The sequence below is a fragment of the Azolla caroliniana genome, unplaced genomic scaffold (genome assembly GCF_043228905.1).
Source record: "Azolla caroliniana isolate FFs.n. ecotype wild unplaced genomic scaffold, voAzoCaro1.0.p SCAF_22, whole genome shotgun sequence".
Lineage (NCBI taxonomy): Eukaryota > Viridiplantae > Streptophyta > Polypodiopsida > Salviniales > Salviniaceae > Azolla > Azolla caroliniana.
The window spans coordinates 3,111,739-3,132,312 of NW_028230457.1; the positions used below are offsets into that span (position 1 = coordinate 3,111,739).

The 20,574-nt window shown below is 45.3% G+C and overlaps 3 non-coding genes across 3 annotated transcripts; all 3 read left to right on the top strand.

Annotated features, from left to right (window-relative positions):
* Nucleotides 1-17,266: 17,266 nt before the first annotated feature.
* TRNAL-AAG (transfer RNA leucine (anticodon AAG)) lies at nt 17,267-17,347 on the top strand. Its single transcript has one exon. It is a non-coding gene; the product is annotated as a tRNA-Leu (tRNA).
* Nucleotides 17,348-19,094: 1,747 nt separating this feature from the next.
* On the top strand, nt 19,095-19,175 carry TRNAL-AAG (transfer RNA leucine (anticodon AAG)). The gene has a single exon. It is a non-coding gene; the product is annotated as a tRNA-Leu (tRNA).
* Nucleotides 19,176-19,234: 59 nt separating this feature from the next.
* Nucleotides 19,235-19,315, top strand: TRNAL-AAG (transfer RNA leucine (anticodon AAG)). Its single transcript has one exon. It is a non-coding gene; the product is annotated as a tRNA-Leu (tRNA).
* The last annotated feature ends 1,259 nt before the right edge of the window (nt 19,316-20,574 follow it).

Here is a 20,574-nt window from a genome sequence, read left to right on the forward strand (position 1 = left end):
TTCTTAGGATTCTGGTCGTATGCCTCAAGCTTGGAAGGTTGGTCTAATTAAATTAGTTCCAAAGGTGGCATCTCCAGAGTCATTTCATCAATGGAGACTTATTTCTTTGATGAGGGGAGGTTGTATAAGATATTTACAAAGGTCTTGGCAAATAGATTACAAAAGTATTTGCCAAAGTTGATACATCCCGCCTAATATGGTTTTATTGCAGGTAGGAATATATTGCATAATGTGTTGAATGTTCAAAGGGCCATGGATTATGCTCGAAACACTCATCAAGAATTAATTATGGTGCAATTAGATTTGGAGAAAGCTTATGATCATGTTAATTGGTCCTTTGTTTCTGGGGTAATGCATACAATGGGCTTTGGACCTCGCATGTCTCGCCTCTTATTTTTATTAGGACAAGATGTGGTGTCTCGAGTCATGCTTAATGGAGGAGTTACATCAGATATTGCCCTTACAAGATCCGTTCATCAAGGATGCCCTATTAGCCCGTTGTTGTTTGATAATGTTACTCATCCCTTGTTAGTGATGCTATCAAGGCTTGCAACAAATGGTGATATTGTGGGTCTACACCTTCCATCTAGAGGGCAACTAGTTGCACAAGCTTTGGCTGATGATTCTTTCATGTTTCTACAAGCCTCACGAGAGAATCTTGAGAAGGGGATGCTTGTATGGAACCAATTTGCATTGGCTTCCGGATTACATATTAATTGGAGGAAGTCTAGTCTCATATCATGTACTGAAAGGGATTTGGAATGTTTAGGATGACAAGGATCCGTGGTGAAGAAAGGCTCTATTTTTCGACACTTGGGCTATCCATTAGGAATGAATGTTACAAATGGTCAATTGATTGAATAGATATCTAGTAAGTTGAGGGATAAGTTCATGTAGTGGAAATCACAATCTTGGCCATTTCATGTACATTTGAAGGTTGTACAATGTATTATGGAACCTATGATATTATTGCCATTGCTGTCGTGGACAAAGAAAGCTTTGCATTCTATTTTGCAACCTCTTTGATATTTGTTGTGGAAGAAAAGGGATAAGATGGGAATCACTTGGGTGGCATGGAATCATCTAGCAACTCCTAAGCGCTTGGGGGGAGCTGGAGTATTGAACTTATCTAAGCATATGATGGCTCGTAGACATGTGTTCAAACTCACAACCATGGATATCTATTGTTCAATATTTCATTGAGAACAAGGGTTTAACACATGGGAGGACAACAATTAAGGCATCATGGTGGCAATTACTAAATGGATGTATTTCACTTAGGATTCCGGGCTCTACATGTGTTCAACACTTGGTTACCTCATGGCAAGAAGCACTCTTGTTATGTGTATGGAAACCATCATCTAGTAGAGAGCATTGTAATTCTTTGCAAAAAGAGTTACTTGTGTCTTTTCGGTTATTATGTTGGCCAAGAAAGGAGAGATTACGCTCTCAATTTAATCGTTTGTTTCATTTGGGGGTCAAAGAGGTGGGAGATATAGTTGAGGCTCCATCTTAAAGAATTTTGGAGTTTGTTGAAGCACGACAATTATTACGCATTCTGCCTAATTATGGGTTTATTTGGCAACAACTACGAAATATTCCATTGATGCAAGGTCCCTTACCTCTACAAACAGGAGAACAACCGTGGATTGGTTGGTGTTTAAAGGGTCAAACATCGTTGTTACAAGTGACTACTAATCTTTTGTATCATTGCTCTGTCGAGTCTCTTGGATGGTTATCATCTAAGACTGAAGAAGAATGGATATTACACAAATATGATCATGGGTGGTGGCAAATCTTACAAGGTAGTTGGCATTCTAAATTGCCACTTGTAGCAAAGGTCTTCATTTGGAGAGTTTTGATTGGAGGATTGCCTTTGGGATTAGCTCTAAAGCGTCGTGGACTAGCAACGGGTAATTTTTTTTTTTGCACTGTTCAAATGGAAGATAATACTCATGGATTTATACAATGTCTGATCGCTTCTCAGATTTGGAGTTACATTTCTCAAATTTGGCAAGTTTTATCACGTTGTTATTTGACACCTAGACAGTGGGTGTTTGCACAATTTACACAGGTGGACCCAAACTCAGAGATGGAGATTGTTTTTCTATTTTTGAGATATTGGGGATTGCGTCATAATTGGAATATGCACAATGCTTTTGTATTTGATGGTAGACATGGAGTGAAAGCATATCTACGAAAGTTGAAGGGAGTACTAATGTGGCAATTTTCTTTATTGGAGCAAGTGGAAATCCTTTCCTCGGTGGAATGTTCGTCTTGCCTATTGGCAATTCAACATGTTCCATTACCCGTGTAGTGTAGTGTAGTTAATGGGAGACCATACTTCATGGTCACACCCATTGTAAGTTGTGTTTTTTACACACATTTATTAATATAATTGTGTGTTTTCAGCAAAAAAAGAAGAAGAGAGGAAGTGCACGTGTTACGTCGGCAACGATTCGGCTTAACGGTTTAAACGGTTTGGTTTGGTTTGGGTTTAGGTTTTTTTTAACGGTCCGGTTTGGTTTGGTTTGGGTTCAGGTTTTTTTTAACGGTCCAGTTTGGTTTCAACTATTATAAACCGTAGTTTAAACGGTTTAATGATTTTTTATTATTTTAAAACAAATTTTTTTAAAATAAAATTGTTTTCAAACAATCTTTTCATTTTCATGCCTTATTCTCACATTTTAGGAAAATCTTTACAATTTTGAAAATTTAAATAATGAAATTTAAAAATTTAAAAAATTTAAAATTTTTGACCTAAGCTGAAAACCAAAACCGCGGTTTTACCGGTTTAATGGCTTAACGGTTTGATTTTTTTTAATGGTTTGGTTTAACGTTTTTGTGGTTTAGTTCAGTTCAGGTTTCAAAAAATTTAAACGGTTCGGTTTTGACCCTCTCGGACCGAACCGAACCGTTGCTGATTGTTATGTGTGTGTGTGTGTGTGAGAGAGAGCGAGCGAGAGAGATAATTAGTATAATTGTGTGCTTTTATCGAGAGAGAGAGAGAGAGAGAGAAGAAAGAAAGATATAACGTCTTCTAATGCTAAAATTTGGCCCATGAGACAGAATACCCAATCATCAAAAATAAATAAAAAATAGATCTTAAGCTAAAAGAAGTCTCGTATTGTACAAAACGTGTTATGGTGTAACATATTCTATAAAGGAAATGGCTTAATTTCATTTACATCCAAGTATCTTGAAGAGAAGCAGGAGGTCAAACAGTTTCGATGTGGGTGTGACCTGTTGTCCCGATGTAGAAGGTACCCCAACCATGACTTCCAGGCGGCATTTGGTTCTTCTTTGGTTTTCTACTTCAATAAGGAAGAGGCCGAGTGGTGCAAGTGTGTCCACATTCGTCGTCTCCCCCTGTCCTTGAAAAACTTCATTTGATACATGTTGGTGAATTATTAGAAACGTTATTGTCAAAATTTTGTAGTTTATTCTCTCTATGTTGTTTTAGCTCTAAGATATATATGCCTAATTTCTTTATATCTAGAGTATCTAATAGTTTGGGGAGGGCGGGAAGGGTCTGAGTATGTCTCGGTATTTTGCAATTCTCTTGGCGTAAGTTGGACACTTGCATGTAAAGTGGTACTCATCCTTTATCTCTATGTGACATAATCTACATATCCTTTCCTCTCTAGACTACAAGTTGAAAAAGTGCTTCTACTAACATCGGGGGTAAAGTGAACTCAGCTCTAATAATGACATGTGGTATTGTCGATTTGCTTCGGAGTTGACGTGATAATATTGTCACCAATTGTCTCTTCAATTGCGTCCACATGAAAGATGGTAGCCCGGGAGCCCAAACCACTTATGCATACATGAGGGAAGGGGTCAAAATGAGTTAAAGAGCCAACCCTTAGTCAATGGCTCTTGAAAGTATGCATGGTGGCATTGTCTCTCTAAGAGTGAGAGGGATGCATATCCTCTTGTAAGTCTATCCTTCGCTGCTTGTGTCATCGAAAATTTACCTGAGCGGGCACTGAAAGTGACTCCAACATATAAATATGATCCAATTACCTCAATTGGTCTATGGGAGAAGGTTAGGTGGCACTTAGGTCTAACTTGAGCTGATGTGGGGAAGATAAGGACTTTAGTTTTCCCTAGATTCACTATCAATCCTCGTTGTGTGAAAAAGTCAACTGAGGCATTAAGGTGCCTTTTGTAGGTTGTGTTCGGACTTAGAGAGCAAAACTATGTCGTCTGCATAAAGCAAGATACGAACCTGTGTACCCCCCATTACTACTTTGTTGCCTCCCTTACGAGCAATAAAATTTGTGATCTTATCAATGTAGATCCCAAAAAGAGTCGGTGATAGAGGGCAACCTTGTTTTACACCAATAATGCTAGTGAAGCAATTGGATAGGCCACTTGGGCATTGTATGCACTCGGAGACTTGCTCATATAGTGCGTAGATGGCCTAAATCATGTCATCTGGTATCTTCAAGGTCTTAAACCTATCAAACAACTGCGCTCAAGGGATTGTGTCAAAGGCTTTGCGGAAGTCTGCAAAACAAGAATATAATTTCTTCTGGAGAGCCTTTGTCTGGTCAATTAAGCATCTAAGCGTGTGAAGATATGGTCAATAGTAGAGAAGGCTCATCTAAAGCCAACATGTTCAGGTGCTCGAAGACTTAAGGTCTTCATATAATCGCTAAGCTCTGCTTCCATTACTGCACCATATAGGTTAGTGAGGGTATGACCTATCCATGGTTGTTTACGTACCCGTATTTAACGTTTAAATACATATAGTACCTCATCATTTGTATAGTACGTACTATACCTCAATGTTGTTCAGTCAAATATCATGTACATTTGTCCAATACGGTGTTGTAGTGTGAATTACACACTACGTGAAATATGTAAAACACTATATTCGATTTAGAGTACGTATAATAAATAAATAAAAATAAAATATTAAAAATATTTATTACGTGCATAAGGCAAGATTCAAATCCTATACCTCCATGTAAACAAACCCCAACCTTACCATTATACTAACTTATCCTAAGTGTTCTAAATATAGATTTAATACGTATAAGAACTTTATTTACGCTTACCTTTATTAAAAGGTAAGTCATGCATTTTTTAGAATACGTGAATACTTTATTTATAAGAAAAATGTACACCAATAAAAAATGACGCGTGCACATTTCGTGAGCATGAGCAGTATATTTAGGAAATAAAAGCATAGTGTAAAAAGGCAACTCATGCACATTTAGTGTGCATGAACACTTTAGAAAAAGCATGAAGCTATGCTTAGCCTCTTCCATCCTTATATAAGGAGGAGAGAAAGATGTATGGGGGGTTGTTGCTTATTTTACAAGGGTGGATTAATATAATATAATTGTGGGATTCACGAATTTGCTAACTATTTTTTCTCTCTTAATATGAGTACTCACTAATACACTATACTTGTGGGATTCACGAGTTTTTCATATCTTTCTTTCTTACAACATATTTCATATTCTTCATTGCCTTAGAATTTCCTTTTCTCCTAGTCCAAAACCTCAGTGGTCCCCGCCCGACTCACGTAACGATCCGGAGCCGAAAGGCACAACAATGGTATTTAACGTATTTTATAAATATTAACGTATTTAACAGGTATAATACATATTTATAAAGAAAATGTAAGTAAAACCCTAACAAAAAGCAAAAGAAAAAAAAGATTTTAGTGAAAAAGAAGCCAAAGGAAGGAAGAAAGAAGAATAGAAGAGACGACGATGAAGAAGAAGAAGAGAGAAAAGAAGACATAAACCTGTCCCGAGTGTGATAATCACAGTAGATAGAAGAAGAAGAAGAAAACGAAGAAAAGAGAAACCTATCATGAGTGTGATAATCGTAGAGATTCCTCAATCTATGAAGGCATAATTGTAAATAATTACAATTTGAAGTAGAACATCGTTGTCGCGAAAATATGACGAGGATACGTGAACGTTGAGGCAAGACCCCGGGGCCTTTGACTAGAGGATATCAAATTCGTGTATTTATGTACTAAGAATTAACCGAAATGAGAAAGATTAACAAATTTCATTAACAAGTAGAAAGAAAGATTACATTTAATCCCAAGACTGAGATTACAAAAGTTTGCTAATGGAGATAGCTAGAGTAATAGATTAGAAGAAATTAAGATATGGATTCCATAGAGATTTAGGGTTCTTGGCTTTGATAAGAGATTATGGTTATATGAGTATTATGGTTTCCGTAGGGAAGATTAGGGGTTTTGAGTGTTATGGCTTCCGTAGGGAAGATTAGGATTAGGTTATATGAGTATTTTGGCTTCCGTAGGGAAGATTAGGGTTTATGAGATATATGGCTTCGATAAGATAAGAGAACCCTAGAAGGAAAAGAAAAACCATGGAGAGAGGATCTGAGTATAGGAAAAAAAATGGAATATATATATGGAGTTCTCCCTTGATCATCTACATGTCCACTTTTTGTTGCATGGCCTCTACTTTTAGTTTCTTAGCTTTCTCTTTTAGTTGCATGCGACCGTCCACATGATCTTTACTTTTTGCATGCACTCCAACTTTAGTTGCTTGCGTCCACATGGCCTTTACTTTAATTCTCTTCACTTTACTTTAGTTTGTTGCATGATCCAATCTTCCGTTCATCCGCGTCCAACCTCGTCCGATAGCCGGTTCCGCCCGATCGCCGAATCCCTCGCCGTCCGGTTCCCATTTTGCTTGCCAGCCGGTTCCGGTTCCGGTTTTGCTTGCCGGCCAACCGGAACCGGCAAGCAAACCGGAACCGGAACCAGCCGGCAAGCAAAACCAGAATCCGGAAACCGGCCGGTAAGCAAAACCAGAATTCGGAAACCGGCCGGTAAGCAAAACTGCAACCGACAAGCAAACTGGAACCGGAACCGGTCGGATCGGTCTTTTGCCAGAGTGATTCGGCGGATCGTGGAGGAGTCACTTCGGATACCCGGACGAAGGAAGCAGTTTGAGCAGTTTGTGGGACGCAGAATCCATCCTATAGACCCTTGCGACGGGGGAGAGAGATTTGGGAGCATTCTCGGCTATTGAATCAGTTTCGGATGGGGAGCACAGTGATCAGTCCAATTATCGGAGCAGTCACGACACCCCGGAAAGCCCGGAAGATGACGGTTCGGAAAACATACCGACGCCAGAATTGGAAACGACAAAACCGGCATCCCCGATTAACGAAACAGGGTCAGACGAGCAAGTACCGATACCACCACACAACCAAGTGGAGACTCAGGAGGAACGAGCTCCGATACTAGCTCCCGAGTCACCAAAGAAATAGGAGGAGCGGGTACCGACACCACCTCCGGCAGACCTGATAGACGACAACACCATGTCGTACCAGTATTCGAAATATCGGGATGACCCGGACGTGGAAGCCCACATATACGCCTTCCTCCAAACATGGGAGGTGAACCAGGTGTCCCAATGACTGAATGAAGCAGAGGCCGAGCGGTCAAAGATAGTGGAATTCGGCATGACCTTCGAGGAACCGGCGGCACGATGGCACTCTAAGCACCTCCCCGACAGTATTGACACATTTGAAGAGTTAAAGAGAAGGTTTCTACGATTCTTCCATAGGCAGGTGGATCAAAAGGAAATTGTTGGACAATTCTATACGACACAATAGGACCCAACAGAAACCATTCAACAGTTCATCATACGGTTCCGGGAAATGCATAATCAACTCACTAGAGCACCGCCAGAAGAAGAAGCAAAAGCGGTCTTTTTGGTGGCGCTCTGGGAACTCCGAACAGTGTGTGCAGTCATAGATTTTCGGACCAACACAATAGACCAGGTCATTGATCGGGTCATGGACATGGACAAGAATAGTTCTTGGCTGACAATGGGGGCACTCCCTACCGAAGAGGACCTACGGTTTCTCCAGGCGGTCCAATGCACGAGGTGCCTTAATTTCGGGCACTCAACGGTAGAATGCACAATGAGATCACAATGCATGCTATGCCATTCCCGGTCATACACAATGGACCGCTGTGAATAAAATCTGCTAAACCGGCAGGTGACACTAGTCCGACTTATTGAACCCCAGACCGATCGACAAGACGAAGAAGAACGGTTCCGGCGAGACAATTGTTACAGACCGATCCAAGACGTCTAATACGAAGATAGACGGGACGAGTATGATCGGAACTTTAATGATAGAGGCTGGGACTATAATTGGGATCGATATGATCGTGATTACTCCCTTGGCCATAATCGGAGGAGGGATGACCAACGAGGAGACTATGTAGATTCGGATAAGCGCCGACAGGGATATTGGAACAACCGACGCTACAATAAAAAATGGAATGCTCAAAGAGAGGAGCATCGGGAATCGGCAAAGGATTATCAACGGGAGCTAGACAGAAAAATCACGGGTATTCAATCGGAGCAATGAAGATTAGAGGAGCCCAACTGGGCAATATTCGGTTTTCAGCCGGGTAACACGGCAAAAGCAAAGACTAGTAATACATGGAAAATGTATTGCTATTATTGTAGGCAAGACGGACACTACAACAACTAGTGTCCGGTCAAGACCAACGAGAAACAACCGGCAATTAATATGGTGATTGCAGAGGTGGCCGACATTCAACAGGTCACCACTCGGTCAAAAGGAAAGATGGCCGAATGGGTGACTCAGGAAGCAATTTGAAAGCAAGCCACGGAATGGATAGAAAAGGCAAACGAATGGAACGTCACCGAAGTATGTGAACAAATGAAGCTTCTAGAGGAAACAATAGGGACCACGAACGAAAACCCCATGTGGTAGGCATTACAGGACTGCTAGATTATGCTGCCACTGGGCCGTCTTATACAATTAGTGCCCCGATTCACTGACAACCTAAAATCGACATTGGCACCACAAAACTCCGAGTCCGCTCAAGTCTTCTTTTCTAATCCGAAAGAAGGACCAGCAGTGGGGGACACCAGCAGCTCGACAATCACAGCCATCGTCAAGGGACGTGGGGTACCCGGAACAATCATCGATGGTGGATCGGGGGTGAATGTCATTAGCCAGCGAACATGCGATACATTGGGAATACAAGAATGGGAGCCATGCCCGTTCTGGCTCCGGATGGCAGATACTAGTTCGGTCCGATCAGCCAGATTAATTCGGGATTTGGAAGTCACAATAGGAGGAGATACATTCCGAATTTCCGCGGTGGGTCTACGGTTGAACACACAAGGAGCATATCCTTTGTTGCTGGGACGACCATGGCTATGAACAACGCATATAAAACAGAACTGGTAGAAAAACATTATTACATTTCGGAGAGGGAAAGCCAAGGTGCGAGTGCCGACACAACCCCGCGTAGGCGCAAGCAAGGACGTAACGCCATTGTATGCTGAAAGCATTAACATGTTGGATGGGCTAGCTGACGAAGAGGTAGATCGATACCTCAACGATCACCCAAAGATAGTCCCGTTGTTCGAAGTGGATGTTGCCAAAGCAGTCACTCCGTATATCGTGCAACCGGAAGAAGTCGGTAAGGAGCCGGATTGGGACACCATCCGGGAATTATGTCAGGCCCAAGAAGCCCTGGACCGGGAAATGGTAGTATCACAACAAGTAAAAGCGTCGTAGTTGGAGGAAGTAAACCTAGGAACCGGGGAAGAGTCCAAACTGGTAAATGTGGCAAAAGAAATGCCATCGGCAGAAAAATCGGCAATCGTGGCGCTACTAAAAGAATTCCGGGACGTATTCACATGGTCGTACGAAGACATGAGAGGATTCGACCCCCAACTATATCAACACTAGATCCACTTGAGCAAGGACGCAAAACCGGTAGCACAGAGACGATACCGTATGAATCTGAATTATGCGGCCAAAGTAAAGGAAGAAATCGACAAATCTTCGAGTCGGCTTTATCCGGTTGGTGAAGTAGGCAACATGGCTAAGCCTGATTGTGGTAGTTCCCAAGAAGAATGACAAAATTCACGTATGTGTGGATTACCGGAAATTAAATGCCACAACAGTCACAGACGCGTTTCCACTCCCATTTATGGATGGAGTCCTGGACGTAGTAGCCGGGCATGAGGTATATAGCTTTGTCGACGGATTTAGTAGATACAACCAAATTCAGATGCGATTGGAAGACCAGGAGAAGACAACATTCATTACGGAATGGAGAGTCTTCTTCGTGGTAGTAATGATGTTTTAGCGGATCATTATGGAGATATTTGGAGAGTTCATCCCGGTGTTCATGCAGGTGTTCCTAGATGATTTTGTGGTATACAGCCGAAAAGGGGAACACCTAGAACATCTTTGATTATGTTTAGAGAAGTGCCGGGGGTACCGGTTGAGCCTGAACCCGGGGAAATGTGTGTTCGGCGTGATGAGTGGAACATTATTAGGACATATTGTGAGCAAAGATGGCATTGCGGTCGATCAGGATAAAGTAAAAGCAATTTTGGGAGCACCACCGCCGGCAAATGCCAAAGCACTAAGCCGGTTTTTAGGCCAGATCCGGTGGCACAATTCTGACACCCCTACATACGGCCCGTACACCGAATCCCATTCCAATGGACAGAGCCGGAGGACAGGGCATACCACGCGCTGAAAGTGAGCTGTCACAGGCACCGATGGTACAACCTCCAGATTGGACTAAGGAATTTCATGTGTTTGTGGATGCATCCGACATCGCCATTGGCAATGTTCTCATGCAGCTCACCCAACCACGGTGGTACCGGCCAATTTATTATACCAGTAGGAAGCTCCTTCGACATAACTCCAGTAGCCATGGCCAAGCAGGTACTGGTGCATCTTGTGCGACCAAGACGCGTAGTTGCTCTTGTTGAGCTTCTCAATCGGTAGCGAGCTACCCATACCTTTGTCCATATTGCCGTCTTTTTCTTTTCCGAACAAAAACGAAGAACAACTTCAACTCTGTTTTGTCACAACCTTTTCTTGTCGGCTATAGAGGACTTCAACCCTCGCGCTCTGATACCATGTAAAAGAATAGCGTGTGCGGAAGCATATGCGGAACACAGAGTACACAGTTTGGAGGAATAAGACAGTTCGGTAAAACACAAAAAACGCTCTCGTCAAGATTTCTGGCTATAGTGTGAAACCGGGGTGGAATAGGGCTAGTCGGTGGTGTGCAACATGTGCACATGTGTAGTAGGGAAATGGTGTCGTGAAGATCCGTCACTATGTGCGGATCGTGAGCCGAAACCGCTGGGGTTTTGGACCCGAAGGACTCGAAGTACGCACTAGCTTTAGCGAGAAAGGATTTAAGATAGATTGAGAGAGAGAGATTGAGATAAGATATAACGCTTGACTTTAGATTGAGAGAGATTTAGATTGAACTCTTGACTTTAGATTAGAAGAACAAGATTGAAACATCAATTGGATATCGAATTTCTTACTTTTAATTTCTTGATTAATACATCAATTGGATAACGAATTTTCTTCTTAATATTAATTTTGATATAAAGTACAAAGCTTCTTTGATAAAAAAAATCCCCCTTTTGCTTGATTCCTTCACTCTTTTATAGATGCCCCCATGCATATGGTGCATGTGAGGGTGCAAGACATGCACGGAATGCATGCAATGCACGCAATGCATGCTTGCCATGTCATCATCTAAGCTCTCACACATGAGAATTTACATGTAAAGCTATAATGATAAAAATATAATCTTTAAAGAAATGGTTTGGCTTAATGGTAAGCCTATTGCTTCCTATCTTGGAGGTTTTAAGTTTGAGTCTTGCTTACATCTTTTTATTTTATGCACAAAATACTATTAGGCTTTTGGACCAAATATCTTTAAGACACCATGCACCGCGATCAAACGACCTGACCGATCCGTTTGATTTGCATCTGTTTGGTCCAGCCCAGTCCGCATCCCGAGTCGCTTGCCCGTCGCCGGCTCACCGGTTGCCGCCGACTCACCGGCTGCCGCCGACTCACCGGCTCCGTCGCCAGTTGCCACCGGTTTTGCATCCGTTTGGTCCGGCCCAATCCGCATCCCGAGTCGCTTGCTTGTCGCCGGCTCACCAGCTCAGTCCTCGACCCCGTCACCGGTTGCCGCCAGTTTTGGTTGGCCAAAAACTTTTACAAGTAGCTAGGCCACACCCACTCATTAGCTTAGTTCAAGTCATCTTGAACTCTCTATGCTCCACACATAGACACAAAGATAATAGCTTTTGCTCGTTGAGGTTGGAGTTCTTCTGTCGGGTTGTCTCCGTCCCCATTCACGCGGAAGTGAAGGAGCTCCGAGAAGCTCATAGTTCGTGGGAGGCCTTCGAAGAGGTGCTCTTGCAGGCACATGGAGGACGGCGGAAGAGCCGGGGATGACATGGCTTCAACCAGTGGGTGGCATCGGCGAAGACCCACCGGGGCGCAACAAAGGCGTTTCGAGAGTTCAAGCGACGACTTGCTTGGCTCCCGGAGCGGGACCAAGGTTTGGTGGGGGCAGACAAAGTCCTGTTGTTTGTTAGGTCAATCGACCGAGCGGAACGAGAGGCCATCAAGATTGAGCTCGAAGATGATGACGGAGCGAATGGCCTTACGGAGGACTGGTCGAAGGTCGGAAGTGTACGCCAACGACTAGATGACGAACGGGCCAAGAAGGCTAGTAGGAAGGCGCGCGACGGCGCGCCATCACAGTGGGAAGAGGTCGAATGGCAAAGAGAGTCGGCAAGGCTCGGCTTCAGGGCCAGGATTGCGAAGGCGTACGTAGCTCTCGAGGCAATGCTCGAGGAAGAGGAAAGAACGAGGTCGCAAGCCGACGCCGAGGAGACGGATTTGCCCCACGAGATGGCAGAAGATCGATACGACGGTACCACGGGAGAGGGTGTGGAACAAAACGCCCTCTCAGCTTGCAGAGACGGAACGACCGAGGACAAGGCCGAGGTACCAATCGCAGAATTGGAATGTTGGGACCGGCGGTTTCGGGCACGTTAGCCCGAAACTTCGGACATTGGAGAAGCAAGCCCAGGCAGGGCTTGCGCGATCGGTAAGAAGACGACCACCGACCACGAGGAGCCGGTGGCTACGGACAAGGGCGTAAATAGGACGGGAGATTCTACACATCTTCCCACACTTGCTCCCGGGCCCGAGTGCCCACGTGAGTCCCAAGAGGAGGAAGGTGGTGGCGTGAGACCGAGAATCACCGATGAGACCATATGGGGAAGGAACGGACAAGAGCCCTCGGGACCGATTCCGGAGAACTCGGCATTCGGGCCCTTACGCCCATGTGAGACCGAGGAGATGGATGATGGTATCGAGGAGTCCTGGCACGATGCTAGCGAAGATGGATGGGAAATGGCCCGCGAAAAGGTTGACGAAGAGACCATGAAATGACCTGACCAGGGACCGAACTGCGCGGCACTCCGATTCGGGTGGGGTGCGATCTGGTCGTGGATTGTTCGACCAGGGCCATAATCAGCATGAGGGTGCTGATACGGGAGAGGGTGTAGAACGAGCCGCCCTCTTTTACATGGGGAGAGAGACTGACCAAGAGAAGGTCGGGCATCGAAAGGAAGGTGATTAAGGGTTTAGAATGAATCTAGCGGGATCGACATCGGAGCCGAAACCCCGAACATTGGAGAATCAAGCCTAGGTGGGCTTGTTTGATCACAGAGTGGATGCTATCCACTGACACCACTAAAAGGGTCGGTGGCCTGGGACGAGTCACCGAAAGATGTTACGAAATCGGCTACTCCACATCTTGACCGAAGACTTCGGCAGTTCAAGCCAGTAAGGCAACCTAAGTCCGAAAGAGAAGGGAGATGGTAGGGAAGCGCAAGGAAGGGATCAACGGCGACGGGGAGAGATGGAAGCAGAGAGCGAAAGAATGGTCCTATGGGTCACCTCACACCGGGCTAGAGACTTCGGCGGTCGGCATCGGATTCGACGTAAGACCAAGATACTGACGGTGGCGGCAGGAGAATGGGACCCGACAATGCGAAGTGACGGACGAACCCGGACGAGAACGGGGTGGAGCGGACTTCCGGATAACCGATCTGAAAGGGAGGAAGAGGCAGGCCTACGGGGAGGCCAGGAACACGGTACAACGGTACCATGGGGGAGGGTGTGGAGCAAGCCACCCTCTCGGCATGCAGAGAAGGACGATCCGGGAAAGGGTCGGGAAGACGAGAGGCCCAAGGAGGATCCTTCACACTGGGCTAGAGAGTTTGGCGGTCGGCATCGGATCCGACGTAAGACCAAGATATTGACGGTGGTGGCGAGGGGACGAGGGCAAAGGAAGTGCGGAAGACCGGTCCTATGGGATCCTCACACCAATCCAGAGACACTGGCAGTTCAAGCCGACGTGGCAACGTGAGACCGAGTGTGAAGGATGGTGGCGGCAGGAAACGGGAACCGGCTATGGCGGAAGTTCAGAAGACCGGTCCTATGGGATCCTCACACCAATCCAAAGACACCGGCAGTTCAAACCGACGTGGCAACGTGAGACCGAGTGTGAAGGACGGTGGCAGCAGGAAATGGGAAATGACTACGACGGAAGTACAGAAGACCGGTCCTATGGGATCCTCACACCAATCCGGAGACACTGGCAGTTCAAGCCGACGTGGCAACGTGAGAAGGATGGTGGCGGCGGGAAACGGGAACCGACGATATAGGAAGAGCGGACCGGGAGCCGGCAAGGCCGGAGTTGACGGGGGCCGAACCCTTACCGGCCTGTTACGATTTCAGAAGGAAGCCGGTAAGGGGTATGCACGGAGCGGATTGAGAGACGTGCATGTGGTCATTAGAGGCCGGTTTGAAGCACGAGTATGGGATGGTGTTCAGCACGGGCGATGCCGAACAAGGACGGCGGAAGACGGCACACGAAGGTGCCAAAAGGGAGTATAAGCGCGAAGGATGGTTGCCGGTTCAGGTGATCTCGAACGGAAGGCCGGAGAGGGATCCTCCACACTGGTTCTGGAGACCTTGGCAGTTCGAGCCGACATGGAAACATAAGCCCAAGGAGACGGTAGGTGGCGGCGAGGGAACGAAGGCGATAGGCAACAACACGGGACGGTAACCGGGACGACGCGAAGGGCACCGACATGGAGGTCTGGGTGACGGCTTGCTCTACCGTGAAAGAGCACGACAAGCAAGGGAAAAACATGGAGCGCGTAAACGGGTCACCTAAGGGCCAAAGAACGAGCATGTATTCAGAGAACAACGATGACACCCGGAAAGAGCCTACGAGAGGTGAGCGCAGAATGAAGGGATTTGGAGATGGAACAAATGCGGTATGCGAGGAGCGGCATCTGGCGAGCAATCGAAGTAACCGGGGGTCTAACCGGAGGACATGCACGACGAGCGAAGGAAGAGAGACCGGATCGGCAACGGTGTTCGGGAGGGCCGGTTGAAAAAGAAGGTGCGTGCGGCAGATGTGGTGGATCGGATGGAGCCGACAGGTCGGGGCCGGTAAGGAGCCGACAAGACGGATCGGCACCGGCAAGGAACCGGCAAGACGGTCAGGTGCTGGGAAGGTGAAGAACCCAGTTGATCACTGTCGCCGAAATCTCTCACCCTTTTTCCCTTTCTTGGCACATATCGGTGGATGTGCGGTTTGGTGGGGGTGGATGTCGTGAAGATTTCCGGCTATAGTGTGAAACCGGGGTGGAATAGGGCAAGTCGGTGGTGTGCAACATGTGCACATGTATAGTAGGGAAACGGTGTATAGAATAAAGGGGAGTATTGATCCCACATTGTAACGTCTCTCCCTCCTTGGGCTATAAAAGAAAGGGAGGGGTCTCTTGTAAGGGGTTGCCCCTTTTGAGTTAGGAGGGTATACCGTTAGATTTAGGGTTAGGTAGTTTCCCTTTTTCTTACTTTGTTCTAGGGTTTCATCTAGGTAGTTTTCTTCTTCTTCGTTGTCGTGCGGGGGGAGAGTTCATGTCTGTTCAGGGTTTGCTTCTGCTCGGTCTCCTGTGCAAGACCCCGCTCGGCGCAACGAGCCCGAGAGCTCCCCGATCGACGGCTTGGCAACAGACTGTTGTTGTAACCTACCCTACCCTGGTCCGGCTCGAAGCTGGGGTTGTATCTTTCCCCTTGTAATATATATAATCATATTTGTTTGTGTATATTGGTGTATTTGGTGGTGTCGAGAGCATATCCCCTTGTTTCCTGTGCATAAGAGTCGGTGTCGCGCGCATGCTTTCCCCCCCTCTTCTCTCTCTCTCTCTCTCTCTCTCTCTCTCTCTCTCTCTCTCTCTCTCTCTCTCTCTCTCTCTCTCTCTCTCTCTCTCGTGTTCGGTTGCCTCTGGGTCGTGTCCGAAGTCGGTTTTCTTGGTGTCTCGTTCTCCCTCGTCCGAAACCCCCATGGTCCCGCCCCTTTTCCACGCACGCACGTAAAAACGTGACAACGCAGAGATGGAGATGGAGATGGAGAAACAGAGAAAGAGAGCAGACAACAGAAAAACTCAAAATCAAAATAGTGACTTTCTGTGTACATACACTGTGCTCAGTGAGCACCTTTTATACAAGCCCTGACAATCGGGCTGACACAAGTGCTGACAGTACTTGACGCTCATAAATGAGCGGCTACACTCACTCCCAAAATTATTACTTTCGAGGAATATCTTTCTAACGGCCTCGCGGTGTTGGCACCGTTACGGCTTACATTATGCGTAATGTTTCACACCCAATCTACGCATTGGGTTACACACCGTGTTACACACCCAACGTTGAGCTTGTCACTCAACATACTCTCATCATCGATGTAACATGAACATGTTTCGTTTTGATGACGAGTTGATTAGGCAATAGGATAAGTGGTTGAGGTGGCCGAGGTGATCTAAGGCGCTAGATTAAGGTTCTAGTCCAAAAGGGCGTGGGTTCATATCCCACTCTCATCATCTATGTAAAATGAACATGCTTTGTTTTGGGGACGACTTGATTACGCAATACGATAATTGGATGAGGTGGTCGAGTTAGTCTAAGGCGGTGGATTAAGGTTCTAGTCCGAAAGGGCGTGAGTTCAAATCCCACTCTCATCATCGATGTAAAATGAACATGCTTTGTTTTTGGGACGACTTGATTACGCAACACGATAAGTGGTTGAGTTGGTCTAAGGCGCTAGATTAAGGTTCTGGGTTGGGTTCAAATCCCACATTCATCATCGATGTAAAATGAACATGCTTCGTTTTAGCAACGAGTTGATTAGGCGACACGAGAAGTGGATGAGGTTGTCTAAGGAGCTAGATTAAGGTTCTAGTACGAAAGGGCATGGGTTCAAATGCCATTGTCATCATCAATGTAAAATGAACATGCTTCGTTTTGGGGACGACTTGATTACGCAACACGATAAGTGGATGAGGTGGCCGAGTTGGTCTAAGGCGCTAGATTAAGGTTCTAGCCCAAAAGGGCGTGGGTTCAAATCCCACTCTCATCATCGATTGAAAATGAACATGCTTCATTTTGGGGATGACTTGATTACGCAACTCAATAAGTGGATGAGGTGGCCGAATTGTTCTAAGGTGCTAGATTAAGGTTCTAGTCCGAAAGGGCATGGTTTCAAATCCCACTCTCATCATCGATGTAAAATGAATATACTTGTTTTGCTGATGAGTTGATTAGGCAATAGGATTAGTGGTGGAGGTGGCAGAGGTGGTGTAAGGTGCTAGATTAAGGTTAAGGACTGGGTTTATTAGGTAACACGATACGCGGATGAGGTTCTACTGCAAGGCGCTATATTAAGGTTCTAGTCCAAAAGGGTGTGGGTTCAAATACCATTCTCATCATCCATGTAAAAAGAACATTTTCAATTTGGCAACGAGTTGATTATTATAGGCAACACAGTATGTGGATTAGGTGCCCGAGTTGGTCTAAGGTGCTAGATTAAGGTTCTAGTTCGAAATTGCGTGGGTTCAAATCCTACTATTTTTATCGATGTAAAATTAACATGGTTCGTTTTGGCGAGGAGTTGGTCTAAAGCGCTAGATTCAGGTTCTAGTTCAAAAGGGTGTGGGCTCAAATCCCACCGTCATCATCGATGTAAAACGATCATGTTTCGTTTTGGCGACTAGTTAATTAGGCAACACCATAACAGGATGAGGTGGCTGAGTTGGTCTAAAGCGCTAGATTCAGGTTCTAGTAAGAAAGGCCGTGGGTCCAAATCGCACTGTCATCATCGATGTAAAATGAGCATGTTTCGTTTTGACGACCAATTGACTAGGCAACCCGATAAGTAGATAAGGTGCCCGAGTTGGTGTAAACCGCTAGATTCAGGTTCTAGTTTGAAAGGGCGTAGGTTCAAAACCCACATTCATTATCGTTGTAAAATGAGCATGTTTCGTTTTAGCGACGATTTGATTAGGGAACACGATAAGTGGATGAGGTGGCCGAATTGGTCGAAGGCGCTAGATTAATGTTCTAGTCCAAAAGGGCATGGCTTCAAATCCCACTCTCATAATCGATGTAAAATGAACAAGCTTTGTTTTGCCGTCGCGTTGATTAAGCACCAAGATAAGTGGATGAGGTGGCCCAGTTGGTATAATGTGCTAGATTAAGGTTCAGGGTTGGGTTCAAATCTTACTCTGATCATCGATGTAAAATGAACATGCTTCGTTTTGGCGACGAGTTGATTAGACAACATGAGAAGTGGATGAGGTTGTCTAAGGCACTAGATTAAGGTTCTAGTCCGAAAGGGCGTGGATTCAAATACCACTCTTATTATCGATGTAAAATGAACAAGCTTTGTTTTGGTGACGAGTTGATTACGCAACACGATAAGTGGATGAGGTGGCCGAGTTGGGCTAATGTGCTAGATTAAGGTTCTAGTCCGAAAGGGCATGGGTTCAAATCGCACTGTCATTATCAATGTAAAATGAGCAAGATTTGTTTTGGCGATAGGTTGATTAGGCAACACGATAAGTGGATGAGGTGACCGAGTTGGTCTAAGGAGCTAGATTAAGGTTCAGGGCTGGGTTCAAATCCCACTCTGATCATCGATGTAAAATGAACATGCTTCGTTTTCGCGACGAGTTGATTAGGCAAGACATGAAGTGGATGAGGTTGTCTAAGGCGCTAGATTAAGGTTCTAGTACGAAAGGGCGTGGCTTCAAATCCCACTGTCATCATCGATGTAAAATGAACATGCTTCATTTTGGGGATGACTTGATTACGCAACATGATAAGTGGATGAGGTGGCCGAGTTGGTCTAAGGCACTAGATTAAGGTTCTTGTCCGAAAGGGCGTGGGTTAAAATCCCACTCTCATCATCGATGTAAAATGAATATGCTTGGTTTGGTGGCGATATGATTAGAGAACATGATAAGCGGATGAGGTGGCCGAGTTGGTCTAAGGCGCTAGATTAAGGTTCTAGTCTGAAAGGGCGTGGGTTCAAATCGCACTCTCATCATTGATGTAACATGAACATGTTTCATTTTGGTGATGAGTTGATTAGGCAATAGGCTAAGTGGTTGAGGTGGCTGAGGTGGTCTAATGCGCAAGATTAAGGTTCTAGTCGGAAAGGGCGTGGGTTCAAATTCGACTGTCATTATTGATGTAAAATGAGCATGTTTCGTTTTGGTGACAAGTTGATTAGGCAACATCATTGATGAGTTGATTAGGCCACATGATAAGTAAATGATGTGGCGGAGTTGGTCTAAGGTGCTAGATTAAGGTTCTAGTCCGAAAGGGTGTGGGTTCAAATCCCACTCTCATCATCGATATAAAAATAAACATGTTTCGTTTTGGCGAGGAGTTGATTAGACAACGGGATAGGTGAACGAGTTGTAAAATGAAGAAGCTTCGTTTTGGCGACGAGTTGTTTAGGTAGCCTTATAAGTGGAGGAGGTGGCGGAGTTAGTCTAAGGCGCTAGATTAAGGTACTAGTCCAAAAGGGTTGGGTTCAAATCCCACTCTCATCATTGATGTAAGATGAACATGCTTTGTTTTGGCGACGAGTGTATTAGGCAACACGAGAAGTGGATGAGGTTGTCTAAGGTGCTAGATAAAGGTTCTTCTCCAAGAGGGCATGGGTTCAAATCCCACTGTCATCATCGATGTAAAACGAAGATGTTTGGTTTTGGTGATGAGTTGATGAGGCAACACAATAAGTCGATGAGGTGGCCGAGTTGTTCTAAGGTGCTAGATTAACATTCTAGTACCAAATGGCGTGGGTTCAAATCCCATTGTCATCATCGATGTAAAACGAGCATGTTTCATTTTGGCGACAAGTTGATTAGGCAACACCATAAGTGGATGAGGTGGCCGAGTTGTTCTAAGGCGCTAGATTTAGGTTCTAGTCCAAAAGGGCATTTTGAATCCACAATCATCATCGATGTAAAACGAGCATGTTTTGTTTTGGCGACGAGATGATTAGGCAACACAATATGTGGATGAGGTGGTCGAGTTGGTCGAAGGCGCTACATTAACATTCTAGTCCGAAAAGCCGTGGGTTCAAATCCTACTCTCATTATCGATGTAAAATGAACTTAAGGCGCTAGAATCATGTTCTAGTCCGAAAGGGCGATTTGAACCCACAGTCATCATTGATGGAAAACGAGCATGGTTTGCTTTGGTGATGAGTTCATTAGGCAACACGATAAGTGGATGAGGTGGCCAAGTTGGTCGAAGGCACTAGATTAAGGTTCTAGTCCGAATGGGCGGGGGTTC